This window comes from Oncorhynchus clarkii, chromosome 2, assembly GCF_045791955.1.
Source record: "Oncorhynchus clarkii lewisi isolate Uvic-CL-2024 chromosome 2, UVic_Ocla_1.0, whole genome shotgun sequence".
NCBI lineage: Eukaryota > Metazoa > Chordata > Actinopteri > Salmoniformes > Salmonidae > Oncorhynchus > Oncorhynchus clarkii.
This window is the reverse complement of record NC_092148.1, coordinates 51,334,369-51,353,658: the sequence shown is the minus strand read 5'-3', so window position 1 is coordinate 51,353,658 and position 19,290 is coordinate 51,334,369. Positions and strand designations below refer to the sequence as shown.

Below are 19,290 nucleotides of genomic sequence, written 5' to 3'. Positions count from 1 at the left end.
TGACTCTGTACCGGTACCCCTGTATATAGCCTCCACATTGACTCTGTACCGGTACCCCTGTATATAGCCTCCACATTGACTCTGTACCGGTACCCCTGTATATAGCCTCCACATTGACTCTGTACCGGTACCCTTGTATATAGCCTCCACATTGACTCTGTACTGGTACCCCCTGTATATAGCCTCACTGCTGTTATTTTATTGTTGCAACTTAATTATTAGTTATTTTCTATTTGTCTTATTTTATTTAAAAAATATATGGGTTTTTTTTTTCAATTTTTTTTACTTCAGTTTATTTTCGTAAATACTTGAACACTTTTTTTCTTTAAACTGCGTCGTTGATTAAGGGCTTGTATTCGGCACATGTGACAAATATTTGTATTTTATTTGTATGCCAAAACATTCAGTCACATATTTTCCACTCATGCTTACTTAATTTACGGCCACCTGGATGAGTTGTGTCACAAACATACTCAGTGCTCCCGTGTGGAGCAGCAGTCTAAGGCACTGCATCTCAGCGCAAGAGGCGTCACTACAATCCCTGGTTCGAAACAAGGCTGTGTCACATCTGGCTGTGACCAGGGTAGGCCGTCATTGTAAATAAGACTTTGTTCTTAACCGACTTGCCTAGTTAAATAAAAGTTTGTGGTTTTGGTGTGTTCTCCCTTAACTTTGTTAGTCCCAAAATGCCCTCTCAGTTAAGCATGGGGAGAGAGTGGCGTGGAGGGAATTCGCTATAATCAGATCTGCATTCCAATGGGGAGCCAAATAGTTCAATGTTTAACTTGATGTTATTGAACCATTCTGTCATTTTATAAAATAAGAGTGGGGTGTTGGATTGACAAAGCTTTTGGGACCATACTGTTTCAATCTATGTTTAGTTCATGTCAATTGAATTGCAGAAGGATATATTTATATTGCACCTTTATTAAATGAAATATACATATGATTTAGAATATGCATGGAGGTATAAATATTTTCCTTACAATGTTCAACTTGTAAGCTATTCCAGGTTGGAGTGATTTTACATGGTAATGTAAGAGGCCGATGTGTCACTTCCTAACCACAAAAACTGTCATGATAATCCTCCAGAGCTTCCGCTAAGCCCACTAAATATTCTCAGATCACTCTCCCGTTACAATTCAGGATTTTCCAAAGTTTTCTTTAAGGCATTCCCATTCCCTCGGGAAAAGGCCTACTTTATTTGAGCAAGTTTTAGTCAAATCCTAGACTTTTATTGTAGTGAATGGTACTATGGGATAGCATCACACACTACAGCATGCCAGACTTAGCATATAGGAAGGATGACATCATCGTGACTTCAAGTGCCTCAAGTGTTGACAGTTGGTGATTGGGGGAGAATCTTTGTTGCATTTCCTTGATTCGTTGCATCCTCTAATTTTAGGACGTGACTCACCTTATATTTATGGAGATTTCTATGGCGAAACAACTTACAGACAACCTTTTTTTTACTGTAGTTAATGGCCCTTTTTAAACTATCTGGAATACCCCTGTGCAAGTATTGGTTAACCTGGCCGTCCCGCCTAAAGAAACTGTGGGGGAGGTTTCTATCTCCCACTAGACCCAAAGTGGTTCAACCTTGGAGAAAGGGGCAAAGGGGGAATTTGGAGGCTGTGAGGCTTTGGCAATTCATAGGGTGTCACTATAGCAACCCGGAAGCATTCTCACTCCTTGGGATATTCTTAAGGAGGGGTGGGGGATCTAAAATGGGTCCCTTTTTTGGTAGTTACAGAGAGGGGGACTTCTCAGACCCTTTAGAAGCAGGGCATTGGGAGCTATTGTCCTTATGCAGATTTCTGTCATGCTCACACAAAGCAGTTTGTGGGACAGCAACTCGGAGGAAAGACAATCGCTGAAAGAAGGGATTTGTTTTTTTCCTCTTCGTGTCTGGGTCTCAGTCAGACCAGGATCAGACAGTGGGCATGTCAAAACAGGTGTTTCATCTAACTACCTCACATTTGCTCATATAAGCTAATTCACACCTGGCTTCAAAGGAAAAGTTCCACTTTTTCGTGGGAGATGCTGAACAGCATTGATTTTGGGGTTGGCAGTTCTATTTTATATTTGGATGGAGTTGGATGCTTTTTAAATAGCTGCCAATTTGACAGGAACATTCTGCATTTGGTTTCACTGTTCATCACAAAACTGCAATGTATTGACACCATTGATTCAGAATTTATTTTATAGGCATTGGTTTCCATTTTCAGTTGAGTTGCACCTATTGTTCCCCTTTTCCTCAGCTACCCATTTACCGAAGAGGGGCTTTATTTTCAAATCGAAAAAGGATTCTGCGAGATACAAAAGGAATTGTTGAAATCTGAGACTTAAGCATGAGTTCTATGAAGGTATTTCCTATGAGATTACACAAATACACTGTGGCCAGTAGGGCATCACCCACTGCTGGAACTAAGCTCTAATCTCTGAATTCCTCAAACAAAACATAATTGTGGGAAACAATTACAAAACATTTCAATTAAACATTTTGGTTGAGCATTTCTGACATTCCACAGTAAATGACTGAATGTTATTTTACCTCAGAGATAGACAAGAGAAAAACAAAATGCTGATGGTTAACACCCACTGACCTCTCAGCGTTTTCTGTTCAAGTTCAATTCCCTTTCAGTTGTGGAAAAACCCCATGCATTTTATTCAACTTTTGGCCATTTGTCATAACCATGTGCCAAGTTATACAGTGTACATGCTAACCTAGTCATTTGTAGTAATATGTCTGGATTCTTGACATTTGGTTAGTTAAAATGAAATTGGAGGACTGATGCACGGATGCAAATTTGAAATCCTTTCTCATTGATGCAAATTGAAATCGCATGTGGCTGTTTGCAAGTCTGGATTAATGCTGGGGTTTACACGGGCTCAACGCCCTGGGTCCAAGCCAATAGGGGGCCAGAGGCAGAGATAAAACATTTTGTAAGTAAAAATATTGTATTTTCAGCTGTTTGAAGCTGGTGTACAAAACCGAAAGTTGAAGATGCAAAAACGAAACTTAACAACGGGAAGCCTAGAAATAGCGCACAGAGAACCGATTTAGACTTGATTTCAATGAGAATAACATATCTATAACTCACATTTCTATGTGAATTTGGTCAGGTTGCCCAAAAAGTGACATATTGCAGCTTTCATTTTTATCACAAGCACATACAAGTAACTGCTAAAATAAAAGAAAACACCAACATGAAGAGTCTTAATAGGGTGTTGGGCCACCACGAGCCATCAGAACAGATCCAATACGCCAATGAGTGGACCTAAACTATGCACCCCACACCATAACATATACAGGGCCTTCAGAAAGTATTCATACCCCTTGACTTATTCCACATTATGTTGAGTTACATACAGTCTGAATTCAAAATGGATTATATCTACACACAATACCCCATAATGACGGATCATTTTTTTTTTAGACATCTTTGCTAATTTAATAAAAATGAAAATCAGAAATATCTCATTTACATAAGTATTCACACCCCTGAGTCAATACATGTTTGAATCACCTTTGGCAAACATAGTTGTGAGTCTTTTTGGGTAAGTTTCTAAGAACTTTTCACAGCTGGATTGTACAGTATTTGCACATTATTATTATTTAAATTCTTCAAGCTCTGACAGCCATTTTCAAGTCCTGCCATAGATTTTCAAGCTGAATTAAGTCAAAACTGTAACTAGGCCACTCAGGAACATTCAGTGTCATCTTGGTAAGCAACTCCAGTGTGTATTTGGCCTTGTGTTTTAGGTTATTCTCCTGCTGAAACTGGATTTTGCCTGTGCTTAGCTCTATTCTGTTTCTTTTTATCCCAAAAAAATCCCTTTCCATGACAAGCATTCCCATAACATGATGCAGCCACCACCATGCTTAAAAAAAGTAAGCGTGGTACTCAGTGATGTGTTGTGTTGGATTTTCCCCAAACATAACGCTTTGTATTACTTGCTTTGCCATATTTTTTGCAGTTTTACTTTAGTGCCTTGTTGCAAACAGGATGTATGTTTTTGAATGTTTTTTTATTATGTACAGTCTTCCTTCTTTTCACTCTGTCATTTAGGTTAGTGTTGTGGAGTGACTACAATGTAGTTGATCCATCCTATCACAGCCATTAAACTCTAACTGTTTTGAAGTCACCATTGGCCTCATGGTGAAATCCCTGAGCAGTTTCCTTCCTCTGCGTCAACTGAGTTACAGTAGGAAGGACACATGTATCTCTGTTGTGACTGAGTATATTGATACACCATCCAAAGTGTAATTAATAACTTTACCATGCTCAAAGGGATATTCCATTTCTACCTATTTACCCATCTAGGTGCCCTTCTTTGCGAGGCATTGGAAAACCTCCCTGGTCTTTGTGGTTGGATCTGTGTTTGAATTTCACTGGTTGTCTGAAGGACCTTACAGATAATTGTATGTGTAGGGTACAGAGATGAGGTAGTCATTCAAAAATCAATATTGCACACAGACTGAGTACATGGAACTTATTTTGTGACTTGTTAAGCACATTTCTACTCCTGAACGTATTTAGGCTTGCCGTATCAGAGGGGTTGAATACTTATTTACTCAAGACATTTCAGCTTTTCTTTTTTTTTATTGCTACAAACATAATTCCACTTTGACATTAAGGGGTAATGTGTGTAGGCTGCAACACAACAACATGTGGAAAAAGTCGAGGGGTGTGAATACTTTCTGAAGGCACTGCACATTGTATCCGTCATTTACTCAAGTGTTTCCTGTATTTTGAGAGTGACCGGTATGCCTACAGTCCAGAAGGCCACAATTTGGCAAGCATGCTTGACAAATGTAGAGAACAATTTGTTGCGTTGTAGCCATAGACATGTAATCTGAAGGGATTGAAACCTCGTAATGTGGCAATTTGACTGTTAAATTCATGGGTACACTAGCAATGGCTCCCAGTCCGTTGTTGAAAGGAAACGGCCATCTAGGGATTATATTTCTAAGGTTTGTTGAGGCTGTCATTTTGCCTTTCGCAAATTTCAAAATACAGTCATGGGAAAAACGTACAGTTTGGAAAGCAAATGTAGTTTATCTAGGCTATTGCCACAACGAGCGCATTGGCCATCGCCAGTGAGTAGCCTATTCGCTCCTTCTTCATCATTGGGTGAGTCAGTGTGCCACTGGGAAGTTTATTTAGTAGCCTACTGTAGCCAATTCATATGTTTCCTCTAGAGGTCGACCGATTAATCGGAATGGCCGATTAATTAGGGCCGATCTCAAGTTTTCATAACAATTGGTAATTTTCATTTTTGGACATCGATCATGGCCGATTACATTGCACTCCACGAGGAGACTGCATGGCAGGCTGACTACCTGTTATGCAGTGCTGCAAGGAGCCAAGGTAGGGTGCTAGCTGCACCAATGTGTGCCTAACCATAAACAACGCCTTTCTTAAAATCAATACACAAGTATATATTTTTAAACCTGCATATTTAGTTCACATTGCCTGCTAACATGAATTTCTTTTAACTAGGGAAATTGTGTCATTTCTCTTGCGTTCTGTGCAACAGAGTCAGGGTATATACAGCGGTTTGGGCCGCCTGGCTCATTGCAAACTGTGTGAAGACCATTTCTTCCTAACAAAGACAGCCAACTTCGCCAAACGGGGGATGATTTAACAAAAGCGCATTTGCGAAAAAAGCACAATCGGTGCACGAATGTACCTAAACATAAGCATCAATGCCTTTCTTAAAATCAATACACAGAAGTACATATTTTTAAACCTGCATATTTAGTTAAAATAAATTCAGAATAGCAGGCAATATTAAACTAGGGAAATTGTGTCACTTCTCCTGCGTTCATTGCTCGCAGAGTCAGGGTATATGCAACAGTTTGGGCGGCCTGGCTCATTGCGAACTCATTTGCCTGAATTTTACTTAATTATGACATAACATTGAAGGTTGTGCAATGTAACAGCAATATTTAGACTTATGGATGCCACCCGTTAGATAAAATACGGAACGGTTCCGTATTTCACTGAAAGAATAAACGTTTTGTTTTCGAAATGATAGTTTGACCATATTAATGACCTAAGGCTTGTATTTCTGTGTGTTATTATACTATAATTAAGTCTATGATTTGATAGAGCAGTCTGACTGAGCGGTGGTAGGCAGCAGTGGGCTCGTAAGCATTCATTCAAACAGCACAGCACTTTACTGCGTTTGCCATATCCAGAAGCTGATTAAACAGCATGATTATTACACAGGTGCACCTTATGCTGGGGACAATAAAAGGCCACTCTAAAATGTGCAGTTTTGTCACGCAACACAATGCCACAGATGTCTCAAGTTTTGAGGTAACGTGAATTTGGCAAGCTGATTGCAGGAATGTCCACCAGAGCTGTTACCAGAGAATTGAATACTCATCATAAGCTGCCTCCAATGTCGTTTTAGAGAATTTGGCAGTCATTAGGTCCAATACTGTTTTCTATCTCTACCCCTATCCACGTTATTCCATATAGGCCTATTGGTTATCCCATATAGGCCTATTGGTTTTATTCTGCAGTAGCATCTTCTTATGACAATGTTGAACAGACACGCCCATAAACTAAAATACCATGGTTAGTAGAAAGCCACCCCATGCTGTTCTCTCCTGGTGTTTTATACCTTTGCCATGATCAAAGCCTTTGACGTTCCCCACCAACGTTGTTTAGAGCCAGAAGCAGATGAGTAGAGAAAGGCTTTGGCACGCTATGTGGTGCTCAGTCTTTTCCCCTCTCTCCACCCATCTTTCTCTCCTCTCAGTCATCTCTCTTTTGTTCCTTTCTCCCTCCTCTCCTTTTAACATACGGCTCTCCAACCCTTTTCCTGGAGAGTTACCCTTCTGTAGGTTTTTACACCAACCCCAGTTGTAACTAACCAGATTCAACTTATCAACCAGCTAATTATTAGAATCAGGTGCGCTAGATTGGGGTTGGAGCAAAAACCTACAGGACGGTCGCTCTCCAGGAACAGGAGAGCCCTGCTTTAATGTGTAGCCTTCAGTTTTGACCTATTACCTTCTTATTTCCCCACCCTCCTTCTTTTCCCACTCTTTTCTCTCAGATTTGAATGAAAAGCAGTCGACTTGGACAGGTTGACTTCCAATGTGAGCTTCACCCATTCCTGAGTGCTTATCATGAGCTCCTTTCACAGGGATTTTACAGCACAATATGGACACTTTTACTGCTACAGGCTTCATTAATTAACCTAGCGGTGGCTCTCACTGCTTTTATGGCATTCTTCTGGGGTTTTGTTGCTGCGGGTATGACTGTGTAAAGTCAGTATTGAGACAATATAACTTAGCCCAAACATGTAAGGGAAAATAATGGCGTAACCACCAGTAGTGTGTCAGCAAATGAACGGAGCTACCCTAAGTTAGCCATATTCCATCAAAGCTGATAGTCCTGTTACCAGGACACGGCTAAATGCATGTTAGAGCTCTGACGAAAGCCATGGGGGCTGAAGGGTTGGCACAAAATAAGAACATACTTTATAAGCTCAGTGTGTGCAAGTTTCTTTTTATGGAACTACTGTATGTGTCAACATATCCAAAACATCTCCTGCAATCCCTAGATGTTCTTGATTTTTAGGCTTCAAGTAAGGTGTTATTACTTGTCTCCACCATGTGCTGCTGAAGAAAAGTTGCCACATTTCTCTCTGACAGGCTGGGAAAGGGCCCATGTTTGGGTGCTGCTCTACACTAAGTGAAATATGCACTTGGGGAGGCAGATTGGCACACTGACTGTTCTCTTTGCATTTACATTTTAGTAATTTAGCAGACATCTTATCCAGGGCGATTTACAGTTAGCGAATTCGTCTTTAGATAGCTAGGAGGGACAACCACGTAACACAGTCATAGTAAATACATTTTCCCTCAATAAAGTAGCTATCAGCAAAGTCAGAGCTAGTAAAGGGGGAGAAAGTCAAGTGCAAGTGTTATTTCATGAAAGTTTCTTCGGGGGGAGGGGAGGAGGTGCTGTGGGATTATTTATTATTTGAAGAGATAGGGTTTCAGATGTTTTCTGAAGATGGGCAGGGACTCTGCTGTCCTAGCTTCAAGGGGAAGCTGGTTCTACCATTAGAGTGACAGGACAGAGAAGAGCTTGGACTAGGCTAAGCAGGAGCTGCCCTCCTGTATGGGTGGTAGGACCAAAGAGACCAGAGGCGGCAGAACGGAGTGCTCGGGTTGGGTTGTAGGGTTTGAGCATAGCCTGAAGGTGGGGAGGGGCTGTTCCTCTTGCTGCTCCATAGGCAAGTACCATGGTCTTGTAGTGGATGCAAGCTTCGACTGGAAGCCAGTGGGGGTGTGCAGAGGAAGGTTGAACACCAGGCGGGCTGGATAAGTTCTGGATAAGTTCCCGGGTGAGTTGCAGTGAGTTGCAGTAGTCCAGACGGGAGATGACAAGTGCCTGGATTAGGACCTGCGCTGCTTCCTGTGTGAGGTAGGGTCATACTCTACGGATGTTGTAAGAGCGAGTCACTGCTTTTATGTTCACAGAGAACGACATGGTGTTGTTCAGGGTCACGCCAAGGTTCTTTGCAGTCTGTGAGGGGGACATCGTGGAGTTGTCAACCGTGATGATGGAGGAGCAGCTCCATCTTGTCGAGGTTGAGCTTGAGGTGGTGGGATGACATCCAAGCTGTGTCAGAAGGGGGGGGGGGGGGGGGGAGAAAAGTAGTTCAGTTTCATCCGAATAGCAATGATAGGAGAAGCCATGTCAGGATATGACGGAGCCAAGTGAATTGGTGTATAGAGAGAAAGAGGAGAGGGCCTAGAACCGAACCCTGGGGGACACCAGTAGTGAGAGTATGTGGTGCAGACGCATATCCTCTCCATGTCACCTGGTAGAAGTGGCCTGCCAGGTAGGATGTAATCCAAGAGTGTGCAGAGCCTGAGACGGCCAGCCCTGAGAGTTTGGAGAGGAGGATCTTATGGTTCTTGGTGTCGAAGGCAGCGGATAGATCTAGGAGGATGAAAACAGAGAATAGAGTTTAGCTCAAGAAGATTTTTCTGAGAGGTAGCGAGAGAGTTGGTCAGAGACGGCACACTCAAGTGTTTTGGAAAGAAAATAAAGAAGGGATATTGGTCTGTAGGTTTTGATGTCAGAGGAGTCGAGAGTTGGTTTCTTGAGGAGGGGAGTGACGGGCCATTTTGAAGTCAGAGGGGACACAGCAAATGGTCAGGGATGAGTTGATAAGGGAAATGAGGAATGAGAGAAGATCTTCAGAGATGTCTGGAGAAGGAGGTAGGGGATGGGGTCAAGCAAGCAGGTGGCCAATGGCCGGGCCTCACTAGTCGCAGGGTTTCATCTGGAGAGAGATGTCAAGGCATAGGGTAGTTCTGTGTGAGTGGGACCAGTGGACTCAATAGGCTGAGTGGAGGAAGAGCGGATGTCTTCAAACTTTTTTTCAATGTGGTTGACAAAGTTGTCTGCAGAGAGGATAATTATTTATTGAACCTTAATTTAACTAGGAAAGTCAGTTAAGAACATATTCTTATTTACAATGATGGCCTACCCCGGCCAAACCCAAGCGACGCTGGATCAATTGTGCGCGGCCCTATGTGACTCCCAATCACAGCCGCTTGTGATACAGCCTGGAAACGAACCAGGGTCTGTAGTGACACCTCTAGCACTGTGATGCAGTGGCTTAGACCGCTGCGTCACTCGGGAGCCCTTAGTTTGACCTAATCTTTACAAGAGGCTGTTTACCTACTAATCTCACTGCAACCACCCTACAGGTCTCTAAATAAACGTATTGCCTGCCTTGTATTTTACTACAGTATATACACCGGTATTGATGCAAGGACCAGTTTGAGTTTTTACTTGACCTACTATAACGGTATTTCAGTGTTTGGTTTGTTAAATGTGATACTCAACTCCAGCGTGTATAATGTCAGTTTTTACAGTTTACTCTGTTTGCTACTTGAGTCTCTTCTCTACCTTTCCATCTGCTGCTGCTTGCCACTAACCACACCTAAGCCCTGCCCGTAACTCAAGGAGAGAGCAGTTGCTCGACCATGTCACAAGCACCTTCTTGCCGTTCACTCTGCATGGTCAGATGGATGCAACATTGTAGGTGACATGCTGCTCTCCACAAGTATTCTATAATTACAGTTAGTTTGTGTATCTTATTGTCTGCAAGCTACTGTTTGCTCGTTTATTTTCTTAGCAAGGTGTTGCAAAAGCAATGTGTTAACCGCTAATACTAATCACTAGCTAGCTTTCTAAATGTACTCAAAACAAACGTATCTAGTTAGCTAATACTGCCAGGTACCAGTGCTGGTATAGGCCTAGATTAAGTATTTTTGTGCAACAGTATCTTATCAGAGAAGAATAGGTGAAGCGTGAATATGTTGGTTAGCTAGCTACATGAAGTAAGAAAACATGTCATGTAGCATCTAATTAGTCACCTGGAAACCTCACCCACACTTTGGTTCCTACACTGTCAATAATATCTCACTGGCTTATTCACTCGTTGTCATGCCAAACAATCTATTCAAGGTGCAGCCCACTATATTCTAACTATAGAATTAGAATAATCATTATATTTCCATGATTCCAACAGTTCACCAATTAGCTAGGCCTAGATTTGTTTGCCCACATGCTGTGTGGCCCAGTGTGGAAATGATAAAAAGTGCAGGAAATGCAGAAATGTATAAAAAGCAGATTTGAAAAGTACAAAAGGGAGAAAGCCCCATTGAAATCGCTTATAATTTATGTGTAGCCACCTTAGGGTCATGAGACACTCAAAAAACATATTTAGAATATTTAGTATTCAAAAACAGAAAATACTGTCAAATGTGAAAAATATTGCGATATGATATTTTGTCCATATCGCCCAGGCCTAGAGGGGACTGGGAAATTGTGAGGTCAAAAGAGGCAAGGCGATACCTAGTCAGTTGCACAACTGTATGCATTCAACCAAAATGTGTCTTCTGCATTTAACTCAACCCCTCTGAATCAGAGAGATGCGGGGGGGGGGGGGGGCTGCCTTAATCAACTACCATGTCATCAGTGCACTGGGGGAGCAATTGTTGTCGAGGGTTAACTGCCTTGCTCACAAGCAGATTTTTCCACCTTGCCGGCTCGAGGATTCGAACCAGCATCCTTTCGGTTACTGGCCCAACACTATTAAATCGCTAGGCTACCTGCCTACCTGGATAGAAATTAAGCCAAGGCAGATGTTGGGAAGTTGAAGTCACCAGGAAATGAGCTTATCAAGCTGTCGAACTCATTGAGCGAACTCTCTAAGGACACCTGGTGGGCGATAGATGACAACAACGATAAGCTTGAGTGGACAAGTGACAGTGACAGCATGGAATTCAAATGAGATAGACCGGTAAGGGAGGCAGAAAAGAGAATCTCCACTTAGGAGAAATTAGTCGCCCTGTGCCACCACCGCGACGATCAGATGCTCTCGGAATTTGAGAGAAAACGTAGTCAGATGGAGAGAGAGCCACTGGAGTAGAAGTGTTCTCTGGGTCTCTGTCAGGGCCAAAAAGTAAAGGGGCAGCATAGGCAGCTCTGAATGCTGCCAGAGACAGGAATTACACATGGGTTGTGTGCGCAGGGTAGACTAAATTAGAAGGCTTGCAGCCAAGGGATGGGGAGCATCTGTAAAACCTACAGGGAAAGGGGTGAACAGGTATAGAAAACACACACATAGTTGCCAAAGCTACAAAAGAGGAACATGAGATCATCTGAAAATAATTAGGTAAGATACTAAAGTGAGAGAGTGGTGTGGAGCCTTCCTCTTTTTCCTTCCTCGATTAACTCGAAGAATTACTTGTGTCAGCGACGAGACCACTGCTGAGAAAACAGGGGAGGCTGAAGTACTAATTCTAATTGCTAATTGCCTTGCAAAGGTGAAGAGCAGCTGGTACTAATTGCTGATTGCCTAGGAGAGGAAAAACCACTCCCCCTCCAATACAGCCACTGACTACCAAAATAACAATAGTCACAAATTGCCCTGCACCTTAATCCTGGTTGAATGAGTCAACAATTATCTGCAAGTTCTGAGCAGTCAGCAGTTCACACACCAAGTCGACTACTGGGAAGACAGGCAGCACTTAAAGTAGATGGCCTTAGCTAGCAACAAAAAAACAGTACTAGACAACAACAGATAAAGACACAAATTATACGCATCACTCCTGGAGATCAGGAGTCCTCTAGCTTCCCAGTGCTCTTTGTGCGATGACGCAAAATCTCTTGCTCCAAGCAGCAAGAGATTATTTGGGTCAGCCACCAGAAATGCTGTTGCTAATGGCTTTTTGGGAGGAGGTAAAGCATCTAGTATGCTGTGCTACTGATCCAGTGGACATCGTCTTTCCTCAAAAAGAGCGATTGACCGCAATGGGAGACACCTGGATGTGTGGAACATTGACAAAGTTATGATGGGGAGTGAATAGATATCGTTTGATTATCTCCAATCAAGATGCAGAAGGGTCCAATGCAGAGACAATCTATTAAGCTGAAAGAGGTCTTTGTCACCGTATTATTTATATCAACCGTCTTGCCTGCATGACAGACCACAGCTAAAAGCTACATGACGTAGCTAGCCTCAAGTCTCCCAAGAGTAATTCAATATTGTAGTTAGCCCCTCTGTGCAATAGCTTGTTGTTTTGGTGTAACAGTGCCCTGCCTGGCTATAACAGTGGCCCTATTCTTCCTTTCATCGCTAAAAGATGGCACGTACACTTAGGACCGCTTCCCGTATGCCTAAATGCAATGCCTAAGCCTGTGAAGGGGAGTAATGGAGTTGAGTGTCTCTTAATTTGGTTTTTAGACCCTGAGGAAAAACATACCAAATGATCAGGTTGTTGTATTTGAAAAATATTGACCTGTCTCTGGCTGTTGTAAAGACAGGCTTGATGACAAAAAAGCAAATAGGATGTCAAATACATCCAAAAATCCCTGTACCATTGAAGATGAATTGATTTGTGTTGGTGAATCAAATTCTGTTGTGTCTGATGTTTGTCATTGGAAGCAGAATAACCTTCTTCCAAAGGACATTTCTGTGTGCTAAATTCCATGTTCGCAAGGAGTAACCCTATTTGTAAGGAGGGAGGATGTCTTGTCAGAGAAGAGCTAATGGCAGTGTTCCCCCTGCCTGTGGAACTCTCTCGGGTCACTCCCCATTCCATATCTTGACCATGGGAGTATGATGACACACAATCTGTTTTAATCCTAGCTTGGGAGAAGAAAATGTCGGGCATCAATTGATCAATGTATTTCTTTATTAGCTTAACCTCCAAGACACTTGATTCTTAAAAGTCTAAGCAGTTGGGTATCAAACAAAATATTGAATTTGGCCTGTACTACTATAGCCCAGAGATACACATTGAATGTGCAAAGCTGTCATCAAGACAAAGGGTGGCTACTTTGAAGAATCTCAAATATATTTTGATTTGTTTAACACTTTATTTGGTACCTACATGATTCCATACGCTGGGTCAATTGTGCGCAGCCCTATGGGACTCCCAATCAAGGCCAGTTGTCATACAGCCTGGATTCAAACCAGGGTGTCTGCAGTGACTCCTCTAGCACTGAGATGCAGTGTCTTAGACTGCTGCGCCACTCGGGAGCTGTATATCTATTTTATTTGTATTTTTTTACACATACAGTATTTAACCCCTTCTGTGTCTAGGCACAAAACTACCTTCATCCTTCCGTTAATTATTTGAAGCCGGTACCGGTTACCTTCAGATGAGTCCCGTGACACTTGTGGGGAGAGCACCATTATGTTCGTGAGAATCTCCCCTTTCCACAGTGGGTTTACATTTATTTACCTTTATTTAACTAGACAAGTCCGTGAAGAACAAGTTCTTATTTACAATGACGGCCTACACAGGCCAAACCCGAACAGCGCTGGGCTAATTGTGCGCTGCCCTATGGGACTCCCATGTGATACAGCCTGGATACGAACCAGGGTGTCTGTAGTGCCGCCTCTAGCACTGAGATCCAGTGCCTTTAGACCGCTGAACCAGGGTGTCTGTAGTGCCGCCTCTAGCACTGAGATCCAGTGCCTTTAGACCGCTGAACCAGGGTGTCTGTAGTGCCGCCTCTAGCACTGAGATCCAGTGCCTTTAGACCGCTGAACCAGGGTGTCTGTAGTGCCGCCTCTAGCACTGAGATCCAGTGCCTTTAGATCGCTGAACCAGAGTGTCTGTAGTGCCGCCTCTAGCACTGAGATCCAGTGCCTTTAGACCGCTGAATCAGGGTGTCTGTAGTGCCGCCTCTAGCACTGAGATCCAGTGCCTTTAGACCGCTGAACCAGGGTGTCTGTAGTGCCGCCTCTAGCACTGAGATCCAGTGCCTATAGACCGCTGAACCAGGGTGTCTGTAGTGCCGCCTCTAGCACTGAGATCCAGTGCCTTTAGACCGCTGCGCCACTCGGGAGCAAATTGACGGATTTTGATGGGGATTTTTTTATTATGTTACTTAGATTGACGCACCGGTGCATCAATCGACTATAGGGGGTTAATTACGGCATTTGATAACTACCAATTAGCTTTTTCAGCGTATTATTTGAGAGAATGGTCTTGTTATCGAGGAGATTACGTGCTGATACTCTCATGCCAAGGCAAACAGGACACCCTGGTGTGTGTCTGTCGAGCACTGATATGCCTGTCGCTAGAGTTGGCAAACACAGCCATAGAGGTGCTCTTTCTGATCGGCTGCCAAGCAGAGCCGCTCTCAGAATTCATGACTTGGATTTATTGTGTCAGACTGAGATTTAAATGCACTATTTGTTACCAAAACGCAGCCTGTGTAAACGTTTAATTCTAGAGCCTGCACCGCTGCTTCCCACTAATTAGTTCTCGCAGACCAGACTATTCAGTTTAACTTAAATAATCTTGAAGGTTTGAAGGCACTGTGTGTGACTGAAGACAAATAGGGTGGTACACAACCAACAACTTGCTAATGGCAAGAAAGGGGCTGCATTCCAAACACGTGAAAGACACCCTCTCCCCTCAGCCCTCAAATTAAGCGGACACTTGGGCGAGGGAAGAATGATTGAATTTTAAATGGACCGCCCTTGCCCGCAATTTTGCCACTCGTTCGTCCCACGGTTATGTCAGTCAATTATGATTGCATTTCATATCTTGGCTAGAAGACAATGCATCCGCAGACATTAAATGCTAGCCGTCCGGCGATATCAGGTATATACAAAAATTACAATATATAAGTGTGATGTCAGGGAAAGTTGTATGCGCAAGCTAATGTTTCCAAAAGATAAACAAACAAAAACATCATTACTTTTACAATTAGGTTGATGCTGTCATGTGCAGTAGTAGCACAATTTCTAACTTATTTACATTCGATTTTACTTACACTTGTATGTTGACTCCATATTGATGTTGGTTTTGAGTTTTGGCTGAATTTTCTTTGCGGATGTACAGTCATCTTGAATTGAATTACGGGGCGTTTCAGGCCCCAGAGTGAACAGAATTGCAAACTCGATCACAAATGAGTGCTGAGGGGCTTACGTTGACAACTTCCCTTGCTTGGCTAATTGTTTGGACCGACGGCAAAGATGGCTTCGGGGATTCCCCCAAGGGCATAAGGCGAGAGTAAGTGGAAGAGGGTGTGTCTTTTATATGTTTGGAACACAGCCACTGTACATTTGGTAAGTAGTCTGCACCCTGTTCCCTGCTTTAGCATTTATTTGTGGTTAGGTGGGGTAGGAACAACAATTGATTTGGACTGAGGAAGCGTTTCCCAGATGTGAGATCCTTAATGTACACAGACACATTCATTGTAATTATGTGGTGCATATCAAGGCCATAAGCACTAGAAATCTCTCTTTTGTCTACAATCCTTTCTGTGCGTCTTGGTATCCTGCTGTCTTTGTATAACCAGCTGCTACTTGAGACCTTTCTCGCTCTTTGTGTGTGTGTGTGTGTGTGTGTGTGTGTGTGTGTGTGTGTGTGTGTGTGTGTGTGTGTGTGTGTGTGTGCGTGTGCGTGTGCACGCGTGCGTGTGTGTGTACATATTTTATACTTGCATGTATGTGCATATCAATTATGTGTGAATATATTAATGAGAAAGTGTGTGTGCGTGAGGAGGAGTGGGAGACTGTTGAGTCTTCCCCTGTGTGTCTGGCTGAGTTGACAGTATGTGAGAGGACAGTGTAACAGAGTGTAAACCTTGTCCTCTTTGTTTGGTAATTATAACACACTGCATTCACATGATAGAGGGGCCAAATGGGTAGAGCCATCAGGGGAGAGAGAGAAGAGCATACCAAACAAAGGAAAGAATGGTCTTGACCCTCTTCAACCCACTGGTTTGAGGAATAGTCCTTTATCTCTTAACAATAGGACTATGGTATATCTAGACATACCATCTGTCTGTCAGATACTCTGACAAAGAACACTACACCGTGTCATTTATTCATGCGCTGTATTGTTCAAGTGCCACAGCAGTGGACTTGACAGTGCTTCCACCTACTTTGCTATATCCTAAATCTCCAAAACTCTCTGTATTAGAGTGAGACAGTGCTTTCAGTATTAAGCGGCAGTCGAACACTGTTTGTCAGGATATTGCATCTAATTAGCATAATAAAAGATGGCCTCGGGACAAGTCTCTGAATGTCCTTGAGTGGCCCAGGCAGAGCGCGGACTCGAACCCGATCGAACGTCTCTGGAGAGACCTGAAAATAGCTGTGCTTCGACGCTCCCCATCCAACCTGACAGAGCTTGAGAGGATCTGCAGAGAAGAATGGGAGGAACTCCCCAAATACAGGTGTGCCAAGCTTGTAGCATCATACCCAAGAAGACTCTAGGCTGTAATTGCTGCCAAAGGTGCTTCAACAAAGCACTGAGTGAAGGGTCTGAATACTTATGTAAATGTATATTTTTTTTAAACCTGTTTTTGCTTTGTCATTATGGGGTATTGTGTGTAGATTGATGAGGGGGGGGGAAAAACTATGTAATACCTTTTAGAAAATAAAGCTGTAACGTAACAAAATGTGGAAAAAGTCAAAGGGTCTGAATACTTCCCGAAGGTACTGTATATGGAGACTGTTTAGTGCCAAAAATAAGAGGACAGACAAGTCAGAACAAACTTCCTTTTGTAGAACCCCCCCTCGGCTTAGACAGAGTTTAGACTCTTATGGGGTTAAATGGAGGAAACACTGTCTGCTCCAATGTTCACACATTACCTGGTGTTTAACCTTTGATTAGGGCACTGGATTATCAGGCTTCACAAATGTTCCATTACGCAACAAGTTTAACTGAACCTCAGTTTTATGTTGATGGGGAATTGGTCACAGTCGGTAGGAATCTCATTATATAAGCTAGTAATATTTTTTTCCATAGCTAAAGATACAGGAGCTTCTGCGCATGTGCAAGATTTTTATTTTACGTAGCTGCTGTCAACTCCGCAAACGCTTCCCCCTCCTTCCATATTTGTATACATAGCTGAGCTCACTCCGCTGCCAATGTAGCTGCTGCTCAGTGCTCCTCTGCCGCTTCCCCCTCCTTCCATATTTGTATGCATAGCTGAGCTCACTCCGCTGCCAATGTAGCTGCTGCTCGGTGCTCCTCTGCCTCTTCCCCCTCCTTCCATATTTGTATACATAGCTGAGCTCACTCCGCTGCCAATGTTGCTGCTGCTCAGTGCTCCTCTGCCGCTTCCCCCTCCTTCCATATTTGTATACATAGCTGAGCTCACTCCGCTGCCAATGTAGCTGCTGCTCGGTGCTCCTCTGCCTCTTCCCCCTCCTTCCATATTTGTATGCATAGCTGAGCTCACTCCGCTGCCAATGTAGCTGCTGCTCGGTGCTCCTCTGCCTCTTCCCCCTCCTTCCATATTTGTATACATAGCTGAGCTCACTCCGCTGCCAATGTAGCTGCTGCTCAGTGCTCCTCTGCCGCTTCCCCCTCCTTCCATATTTGTATACATAGCTGAGCTCACTCCGCTGCCAATGTAGCTGCTGCTCGGTGCTCCTCTGCCGCTTCCCCCTCCTTCCATATTTGTATACATAGCTGAGCTCACTCCGCTGCCAATGTAGCTGCTGCTCGGTGCTCCTCTGCCTCTTCCCCCTCCTTCCATATTTGTATACATAGCTGAGCTCACTCCGCTGCCAATGTAGCTGCTGCTCAGTGCTCCTCTGCCGCTTCCCCCTCCTTCCATATTTGTATACATAGCTGAGCTCACTCCGCTGCCAATGTAGCTGCTGCTCAGTGCTCCTCTGCCGCTTCCCCCTCCTTCCATATTTGTATACATAGCTGAGCTCACTCCGCTGCCAATGTAGCTGCTGCTCAGTGCTCCTCTGCCTCTTCCCCCTACTTGATCAGCGATGCACGCCTTTGTCAGGTGTAGTGTACAAGCTTCATGTTGTACACAAAAGACATGGTCGACATGTTCAAATTATTGCAGAAGAGTAGGCTGTTAAGCATAAGCACGATTTTGTGTTCTTTTTTTAAGGGGATGCGAAGCAAAGCAAACTTGCCCATTGTCAGACTCTGGTTACCAGTCCAGATTTGAGTCCTGCACGAGCATGAATTTTAAACCCATTTTTCAGGCCCTACCAAATGTATGTCCCGGCACTGCTAGAAACCCGAAATCAGAAATAAATGAAGAGATAAAGTAAACTATTAGCTTCTCCACTCTATCTGTCACTCTCTCCCTGCTCTCCGCTCGGTCTGCATGCGATCTGCTAATGGCAGCTCTGGGTCTGTGAGTATCCATAGCAACAGCTCCGCTTGGGCGACTTTGCTCAATGACAAGACATGAGAGAGCAGTTAGCTGTTAGCTACTTTTTGTCACTCTAAACTCAATGAACATTATTCTTTTCTGTGAAATAATCTCTCCTGTCTTGTACTCGACGAGGTTGAAGCACTTCTGATACCATGTTGTAATCTTAATCAGATAATGACTGTACTGTGCAGCAAAGAACGGGCAAATGGCACAACTTTAAAATGTTAGTGATCAATTTAGTGATACCCGAGCCCCACCCGTACCCTAGTTATTGATGAAAAAACATGCCCTACCCGTCCCTAGCCCCATGCATAATGTCGGGGCCCGTTGGGCTCGGGTCGAGTAGCAGAGCTCTAGTCCAGATAAACGCTCAACACCCTAGACGTTCGGCTGCCCAGAGGTGGAACAGCTAGGTAGCATACTCGTGCAGTACTTGCATGATCATTAAGAAGCAAAATAGCAGTTGAGGGGCCTGTATGTTGTTGAAACGCAGATTGTCTTCCGCCCCAATGCAAAACGTGAGTGGGGAGTTAGTATGCAGCTATTTAGGCAGCATGTCAAACCAACGCAA

The 19,290-nt window shown here is 43.5% G+C and overlaps 1 protein-coding gene across 1 annotated transcript in view; it reads left to right on the top strand.

Annotated features, from left to right (window-relative positions):
- The window catches only part of LOC139369548 (cadherin EGF LAG seven-pass G-type receptor 1-like), an 83,453-nt gene that overhangs the window by 21,702 nt on the left and 42,461 nt on the right, over positions 1-19,290 (top strand). The gene's annotated exons all lie outside the window — the stretch shown is intronic.